The 9,224-nt window shown below is 38.2% G+C and overlaps 1 protein-coding gene across 2 annotated transcripts in view; it reads right to left on the reverse strand.

Annotated features, from left to right (window-relative positions):
* The window catches only part of LOC122837664 (vasopressin V2 receptor-like), a 35,293-nt gene extending 27,704 nt beyond the window's left edge, over positions 1–7,589 (reverse strand). For both annotated transcript variants that reach the window (XR_006371811.1, XM_044128155.1), the window contains exons 1-2: positions 7,258–7,589; positions 5,046–5,101 (exon numbers count right to left, since the gene is read on the reverse strand). The gene's annotated coding sequence lies outside the window, so the exon portion shown is untranslated. The remainder of the gene's footprint in view (positions 1–5,045; positions 5,102–7,257) is intronic.
* Positions 7,590–9,224: the final 1,635 nt, after the last annotated feature.

Raw genomic sequence — 9,224 nt, forward strand, 5'->3', positions numbered from 1 at the left:
AACTCAAAAAATAACAGAAACCACTTGAATGTTTTCCACCTTTGTCCTCATTTACAGACTCTTATACACTATGTTGGAGATGTAATGGTACTTTAGCAGGCTAACTAGCTGTAGCAAGCTCAAAGTTATAGATTAGGTTAGCTGCTCCTCTACATTTCCAGACTATTTTGTGGCTTCAAATATGTTTGAAGAGCTGTCTTTTTACCTGTTGTCTTGTCTTTTCAAGAGTTGAAACTATGTTAGCACTCAGCAGGACAGAACTGCACAGCCACTTGGAGGAAAAAGCTTGGGAGTTAAAAAAAAGTCATCTGACAAAAGAAAAAAAGAACAAGTTAGAATTCATCCTTGTTGACCTAGCTAATCTGCACTCTTAACATTTGCAAGGTTATGGTTTAAACAAATGAACAGTTATTAGATTATTTTATTATCTAATAAAATAATTAGATAATTAGTTATTAGTTATTTTTTAAAAAGGGGATCAATTATCAATTAACGTTATATTGTTCGACAAAGGATGTAACAACAATGCTAACAGACACTCAGCACTGAGCTTATCTCAACCCAAAGCTAGTCGCTCGAGGAAGATTTAGCGCAAAAGTCAAGCTAAAACCTTCGGTAAAATTAGCACCTTAGCTAACGTTAATTCGAACCAGCTCAAAAATAACACCATCATATTTTTCTATCTTTCACCTCATGCTAAGTAATAGCATTATAGCATGATGCTATAAGTTACGTTAGCTCCATCTAAAATATACATATCCAGATTAGGTTTTGGCTTCAAACAGTTTTCTAAGAAGTGTTTTTTACCTGTATTGCTAAGAGCTGAAGCAGTGTGAGCCCACAGCACGGCGACAGAGCTGCACTTGCACTTGGACGGAAAAAGCTTCGGAGTTTAAAACAAACGTCATCAGAAAAACGTTGGAAGCGAAGCCACCCTTGATGACGTAGCTAGATAAACTGCATATTAATGTTAGCTAGGATGTGAAAAAAACAAAAGTACATGCTCTCTTTCTGCCTTAAAATATGTTAACCACTAAAGGAGTAAAAATACAGAAACAGGGAACCACGATGAAACATCTATGATGACCGTTGGAAATCAAATAGAATTCTTACATGGCCAGCGCAAAGACATTATAAGTGCAGTATCACTACTGCAATGTGTAAACAGTAAATTACGGCAACTTCAAAACATACAGTAAGTTAATGTAATACTATGTACTACACCCATAATGCAATGCAAATTACAGTAACTAATTGTAAAGATGTTTTATGTTAGTTTTACTGGGCATTTTGCGGTATTTAGCTGTACAAAATACAGTAAAGGCTAACAGTGCAAGACATTATAAATACAGTACCACTACTGCAATGTGTAAACAGTAAAATACTGCAACTTCAAAACATACAGTAAGTTACTGTAATACTATGTCCTTTACCCATAATGCAATGCAAATTACAGTAACTAATTGTAAAGATGTTTTATGTTAGTTTTACTGGGCATTTTGCGGTATTTAGCTGTAGAAAATACAGCAAAGGCTAACAGTGTACCAGTGTCTCCAGAGTACAGATGAGTACTTTATTGCACTATATTTAGCATTTGCCAACAGCAGTATAATTTTATTATTAGACTCATTTAAGCGACAAATAAATCTATACATAAGTTTTCTCAAGACAGCCATCAAAGTGCTGACTCGGGCAGATACAAACAGTTCACTGGCACTGGACCATCTGGGTTTATTTAACAAAAGTCTAAGTGCATCATTGTAAGCCACCTTCAATTTTTGAAGACTGGCTTTTTTAAAATTGCACCACAAATGTGCAGTATACAGTGATGTACAATATGATCGAAACAAGTTCATCTTCACTTCATCCGAACAGAATCCAAATTTACGGACAAGAATATTTGCTTGAGCGTATAACATTCGAACCTGACGGTAAATGTCCTCATCATCAGACAGACAATCTGTCAACATATGACCAAGATATTTCACTTTAGTTGAGACTTTTAATAAAGATCCAGACAGTTTGAAATTCGGAAATAGTATATTTTTGTCCTCCTTAGTGCGACAGATCAAGATGGTGCTTTTTGAAGGATTGAACTTAACATCATGTAACTCACCATATGCTGAACAGACATTAAGCAGCTCCTGAAGACCAGCTAAACTTGGGCTAAAAACCACTAGGTCATCAGCATACATTAAATGATTAATAATAGTATCACCAGCCATGCAGCCGGTTCTACACAGGTTTAGCTGCTTAGAAAGATCATTCATATAAAAGTTAAACAAAATAGGAGATAAAATGCTTCCTTGTCTGACTCCATTGCTGACATGAAAGGATGCAGAGATACAGTTGTCCCATTTCACCTGCATAGTTTGATTAGCATACCAGTAGGACAGACATCTTACTATATCCTTAGGTACACCAACTTGGCACAATTTTAAAAATAGTTTTCTATGATTAACACGATCAAAAGCCTTGGTGGCGTCTAAAAAACACAGAAAAACTGTAGAATTTTTGCTGTTATAATTTTTCAGTAATTCTTTTAGTCCATATATACACATATCAGTGCCATGTTTGGGCTTGAACCCAAATTGATTTTCAGTAGACATTACTATCTTTGCAAATTTTGGCAGAAGAATAAGTTCAAAGACTTTAGACAGTGTATTAGCTAGGGCTATAGGTCTGTAATTATCAGAGCTGCCAATTTTACCAGCTTTGTTTTTAATCACAGGAAGTAAAAGAACCTTCATCAAGGATTCAGGAATAAAACCATGCATAATAAAACCAGTGAAACACAAGGCAAGCAGAGGGACAACTCTTGAACTGGCAAATTTGAGATGTTCAGCTGAAATAAGATCCATTCCTATAGATTTATTTACAGACAATTCTTTAATTGCTTGATAGACCTCGTGTGTTTTGATAGTTTCTACAGTGCTAACTTTGTCAACCTGGAAGGGTTCACTCTGTACACAGGTGAATAACTTGTTGTAGTGATGTCTATAGAATATTTATATTAATCACCTTTAAACAAAATAAGTATTTTTAAGAAAACCAAGATTTTTTTTATGCCAACTGCCAAGAAACAAGTTTTTACACATTAGTTGTTGTAATCCAAACATAATTAGAAATCAATCACTTTCCCCTGCAGTCTTGCTCATCTTGATTGCACTTGTCAGTCCCTTGATTAGTTTCCGTTGACAAGGTCCAACCCGATCTGATCGATGGGAACCTCTCAGTCCTCATTAGCAGCCCTGCGTGAACCACAACAACATGCTGCAGATTCCCCCCTCTAATCTTCTCTTCTTCTGCTTTTGTTCTCACCTCTCGTTTTCATCACTTCTTCACCACTTCACCTGTCAAAGTGGCTCCATCTAATTGTTATTTAGCAACAAATAACTCCCAATTTATGGGGTGAGGCAGCAGGAAAAGGCCCACCTAAAATAAATACAAGCTGACAGGCACTAAACATTTGATATAAGCATATTACTGGAAGTATCATATGCAGCTCTCCTTCATACAGCATGGCACTTCACATACAGATCAATAGATTCTTACAGTATAAAGGCTTGGATGAGTCGTGGTGCCACCAGCTTGAACGGCTGACATTTCATCTGCTTGATAAAGTGGCTGTGACCACAAATTCATCTTTGAAACCCCATATTTCATCAGAACCTCGCTATCGCGCTCACATCCAGTGTAAATTCACCTTCCGAATGATTCTCAATGACATCTTGATGCTATATATATGCTTATGCATTTCAATTTGCAGAGGGTAAATTCAAGGCTTTGTATTACTGACTACCTATCTGTCAGCAGGGGTTGACTAACAACTTTGAGTCCTCTAATTCAAGGAACTCATGAGGTTTCTCAGATGAGAAAAGGAGGGCACTGAGTTTATCCATTGATACTCGAGTGTGGTTCTCTAAATGTAACATCATCACCCTTTGGAAACTTCCAGCTGTTTCTGACGCTGTCTCGTGCTCTTACACATTTCCTTCTTCTAACACGAAGTGAATAAGATTATAATGGGCTTCAAGCTCCGGCACTATTGAGAAAAGTTAGAAAAATGGAGATGTGCGCTCTTGAAATTTTAATGATGTGAGGCCAAACCTCGTTGGGCTTATTTATTAGGGTCACTGGCTAACCTCCTCTCAAATGAGGTTAGCTGCGTTTTGCATTCACAGAAGAGGCAGGGAGTGTGTTTCCATCCTTCAGCCAAAGGGGAGGGCTGACGCAGAAGAGGGTCCAAGTCCTCTTGTCATTACTGATAATGTCTGTTCATGAGATCATGGGCTGTTTTCCTTGTTATGTATCATTAACTAGCGCACCAACATCAAGCTTGCGCCTTACACAAAACCGGATGTCACGCAGCCTATGTAAAATTCAGACCATCGCCTCTGCAGACTGAGAAGAAAGCTCCAGTGTTACCACTTCAACTAAAATAAGCCTGGAGGTTGGCAGCTGATATGGTCAGACCTGCACCACATGATGGAATGATTCCCTTTTAAAAACCAGGGCAAACAGAGTGTGACAATAACAGTGTTGATTGCAATTATTCCTGGCGGGGGCCACAATCAAGCGGCTGATTTTCTGCACATCGTTAGAAAAATATGGCCCTTTCTGAGGAAAAGTCAGCTTCCTGTTTTCACTCACTGCGGTTTCTTGATTCCACTGATAAGCCAGACAGATTTGCTTTACAGCTCAATTTAGACACTATTCTGACATAAAGACATGTTTCACTGTGAAAACTCTGCGATTATCACTTTACTGGCAAAGAAAATACTGCTATGATGATCCCCTCTGTTTTGTAAATCTCCTTCTAAAGTCGGGCAATAAATCATTCATCTTTGAGAAACCAAATGCCCAACAATCCCACTTGGGATAAATCTTCTCTGGTCATTTTCAGAGCCATAATTTTCTCCTTTAACAATATGGGCAGGACACTGATATTTTGAAAAAAAAACAAAAACAAAAAAAATTCAGATAAACTGCAAACATAGGTTGCATAAGTACCGCAAGGTGAGCAACATGCTTCAGTCACCTACCTCGCTATCAGTGCATTGTAGGTTGCCTCATGCGTGTTCGTCTTCTCTCTCTCCTTCTGTTTGGGTATAAGACAAAGTGTTAAGAGGAGTCATCGTTACAGTCCATTAATATTACATGCTACGGCGGCTCACATTAACGACCTGACAGCCCCTCTCTCCCCTGCCTAACCCCCCCAGATCTTCTCTCTAATCCATGGAAAAACTTAGACAAACAAGTTCTCTGGGAAGAACTGGGGCAAAATACTTCAAATTGAGGACAGTCAGCAAGACATGAAGTATTGTTTCACGGTGCTGTGTTGTGTTTGCTCAAATCCAGCATTGATGTCAAAATAAAAACAAAATGTTATCTTATGTTGTTGCGATAGAAGCTTGAAATTTTTATTTTTTTCTGAAGGTGATATTCCAGCATCTGATGGAAATATTGAATCTAAGAGTATATTTTTGATGTGAAATTGAATGAATATAATTGAACAAGTGTTTTTTTTTTGTCAACATATTTTAAGGCAGCATGTCAAACACACAATGTTTCCACATGTGACATCATGGAAAAGTCAATAAAAATCAGCCGGTATAGCAGGGAGAAAACGGTGGACCTCCACATGTCTGGTTCTTCCTTGGGGACAATTTCCAGATGCCTGCAGGTGCCACATTCATCTGTTCAAGTAATTACACAAAACTGTAAACACCAGGAAAGCGTCCAGCTATCAAACAGGAGACGGCTGCTGTGTCCCAGAGGTGAATGTGCCTTGATGTGAAATGAAAGTATCAACTCTTGAACAAAAGCAAAAGACGATGCTAAGACGTCTTGTTAGGGTGGGTCATTATTGTAAGTGAAACTAAAGCTGTACTGAAAAACCACTAAGGGAGGAAGAAGACAATAAAAAGGCAAAACAGTTCGCAAGACAAACATATTTAATTTTAGTTCAAACTAAAATTAAACTGTTTGGCTGTAATAGCCATTGTTAAATCTTAAGGGAAAAGAGGGGGAACTTGTGGGTGGCAGCATCATGATGTGGGTATTGTTCAATGTTTGCAGGAGGTGCAATTCACAAAAATACATGTCATTACAAGGAAAGAGCAATACATGAAAATATTAAATCAACATTTCAGGACATCAGAAAAAACAAAAGTCCCACAGTAAATTATGTTTCAAAATGGCACAGACGCCCAATTTACAACGACCCAAATCATAATACAAGACTAGATCTAAAGTGGCTTAAGGACAACAGTGTCAATATCTTTTGAGTGTCTGGGGCAATATTTTTGGGTGGGGTATTAAAGGTGTGTTTGTGAGCCAAATGGGCGACAGTTCTGACTCAGCCATGTTTGTTCTGTCAGGAGGAATGAGTCACAATTAGGGCAAACGGATGAGAAAAGTTTCTAGAAGGAAAACATTTGACCCAGGTCATACAGTTTGAAAGGTCATCCCACCAAATACTAAGGAACTCTATATAGACTTTGAAAAAAAAAAAAGAAATCACAGAATACTCAGGCATTTAGCAAATTAAAATAGCTTTGGTCATCTTATTTGACTCAAAACAGGAAACATTTTGACAGATTCAATGTCACACGGAAAGGATTGTTTGTAAATTCTAGTCATGCTACACTTAACAAACACTATTACAATTATATACATGCAATTATATATAAATACTTAATAATATATATGATGTCATTTGTAGTTATCTATAAAAAATGTAACCACAAACAACAAATGATCAACAAAATATTTTTTTTTTCTGACTTACAGTCAAAACAAGGTGAACTGCTGTTCTGGCATAACATACATAACTTCAATAACCCATTTTGTTTTTTCACGTGTGATTTGTAGTTTATGTAAAGACATCATATTTAGAAATCCCTCAACAGCAAAGGGATTTTTATAACCTGTCTATGATTTTCATCTTGAGAATTTATCTGTTTTGAGTGTTTTCAGATAAATCCGTTTTTCTATTCTATTCTATTCTAAATACGACAATGTTGAGCTTATTTGATGCCAATGATGAGTGTATGACTTTGTTTTAATGTACATGTACCATGTGATCTAGTTAATAGTAAAAAGGTGCACAACACAGCAATACTTACAATTACAACACTATATTTTCCCCGTGAAGACATAAGCATAGAAAGACACCAACATGACACAATACAAATCAGTGTCAGCCATAAAAAAAAAAAAATCACCTCTGACTAAGGAAAGATTTCTACTTACTGCTGTTCTGTTTTTGTTCTCAGATCCAGGTTAAAACCTTTCGTTCTTCAGCTTCTTTAAACGCTGCTCACCGTCCCATCAGCTGACTCCTCAATGAATCTGTCAGAACTGAAAAAAAAAAAAATAAAAAAATGCCTGGCAACTTTTTTCCTGGCCAGTGCTTCAAAGACAGAGTCTGTGCAGGTCCCCTTGTGTTGTCCTTTCTGGGCTGTAAGTCACAACTGTTTATTGGTGAGGTCCATTTAAAAGCCATGTGCGTCTCAGCTCTTTTCACTCCCTCGATTTGCTTTTGCCCATTGTGCCGTGCCTCCAATACCACCAGCACAACTGAATTTCAGCTCCATTTCCCCCCACTCCCACCCTCACAACCCCGACTTCCCACCTCCCGTTCTTAGCTTTCTCCTCCTCCCAGGTCAACCAGCCTGTCCTCTGTGACTGAGGGTGGAGCCTGCTGTCAGCAGCGGAGGGAGGATGTTACACATACCTATGAAGAGAGAGAGAGTGCATGCGTGTGGGTGTGTGTGTGTGTGTGTGTGTGTAAGACAAAAACACACAGGGACAACTCTGTTCATACATGTGCGTGTGCTGTATGTGTTCGTGGCTGCGATGTGAAGAAGAAGAAGAAAGCCTTGTTTATTATTGTGAGGAGGACAGACCAAGGTGAAGGTTACGCAGCAACACACCCATCCCCTTTCCAATCTAATAATTTGTCTCCTGTGTAACTCATTGGTCGTGTTTGTTTTCAATCCAAGCTCACACCTTTTGTGGAACGCTTTGTTTTTTTTTCATGGCTTTTCTTACTCCTTTGTTGATGGAGGACAAGAACCGGAGCACCTGGTGAGGAATGCTGGGTGGCTGAGTCAGCTGGGTCACACCCGTGATGTATTCACTCAGGTTTACACAAAATAAATAAAATGATTATGTATTTAAATTTCAGCATTACAGCTCTTTCTCGCTCCCTCTCTGCCTCTGTTTCTCTCTCTCGCTCTCTTGGGTGTGTACGGTAGTTGTGATTGTAAGGAAATTCTGCTGGCATGCATGAAAACATTCACAGGTGTGCACAAGGAGGGGGTTCACAAATCTATGTTTGCTCCAACACAAATACACAGAAACGGCTACAGGAAAATTGTGGCCATAAAGCAACGGTGCAGTGAAACGTTCCGACATTGTGTTGCTTTACAGCCAGAAACTGTTTCATCTAAAATGTGTTTGATAGACAACATATAAAATAGTGCATAGTCGTGAGATGGAAGGGAAACGTGACACTGTTTTCGATTTTTTTGCATAAAGAAAAATCTGAGAAGATTTGCATGTGCAGCATATTTTCAGCTCCCTTCACTTTGAAATCTCTAAATAAAATTGCAAGTGAAGCCGTCAGTCACTTAGTTTTATAATATACCAAAACAAAACGTAATTGAAAAGTGGAAGAGCAATTTAAAAACAAAATTTTTCTAAAACTAAAAATAGCGTATAGGATGTATTTATTTTGAACCACCTGTCAAGACAGTTTTACATCTTTAGGGGATGTTTCCATGTTGCACATCCAAGGACTCAAATTTGTGGTGATTTTTCTTTGTGAAATAGCTGTGGTTCAGTCTGATTGGATGAAAAGTTTCTTTTTTAATTCTTGCCACAGAATCTCAATTGGATTTTGTTTCTTCGCCTTTGGCTAGACCATTCCAACTCATGAATGTACTTTTATTTAAATGTTTCCATCTTTGCCAAGGCTGTATGTCTTGGCCCAGCCGGAGGGTGAATGACTGCCTAAGTCTCAAGAATTTTAGATATTTAGTGTTAAGCTTTCTTCCAGGATCGCCATGTATTTAGCCCCATCTTATAAAGAAAAACATCCCCAAAGCCTCAGGCCGCCAGCACCAGTTTTTACTGGAGGGATGTTTCAGGGTGATATTTTTTTCTGTCAGCCTTTTTTGCTGCCTTTTAATCCTGCAGAGCACAGGTGAATGTGC

This window comes from Gambusia affinis, linkage group LG01 (assembly GCF_019740435.1).
Source record: "Gambusia affinis linkage group LG01, SWU_Gaff_1.0, whole genome shotgun sequence".
NCBI lineage: Eukaryota > Metazoa > Chordata > Actinopteri > Cyprinodontiformes > Poeciliidae > Gambusia > Gambusia affinis.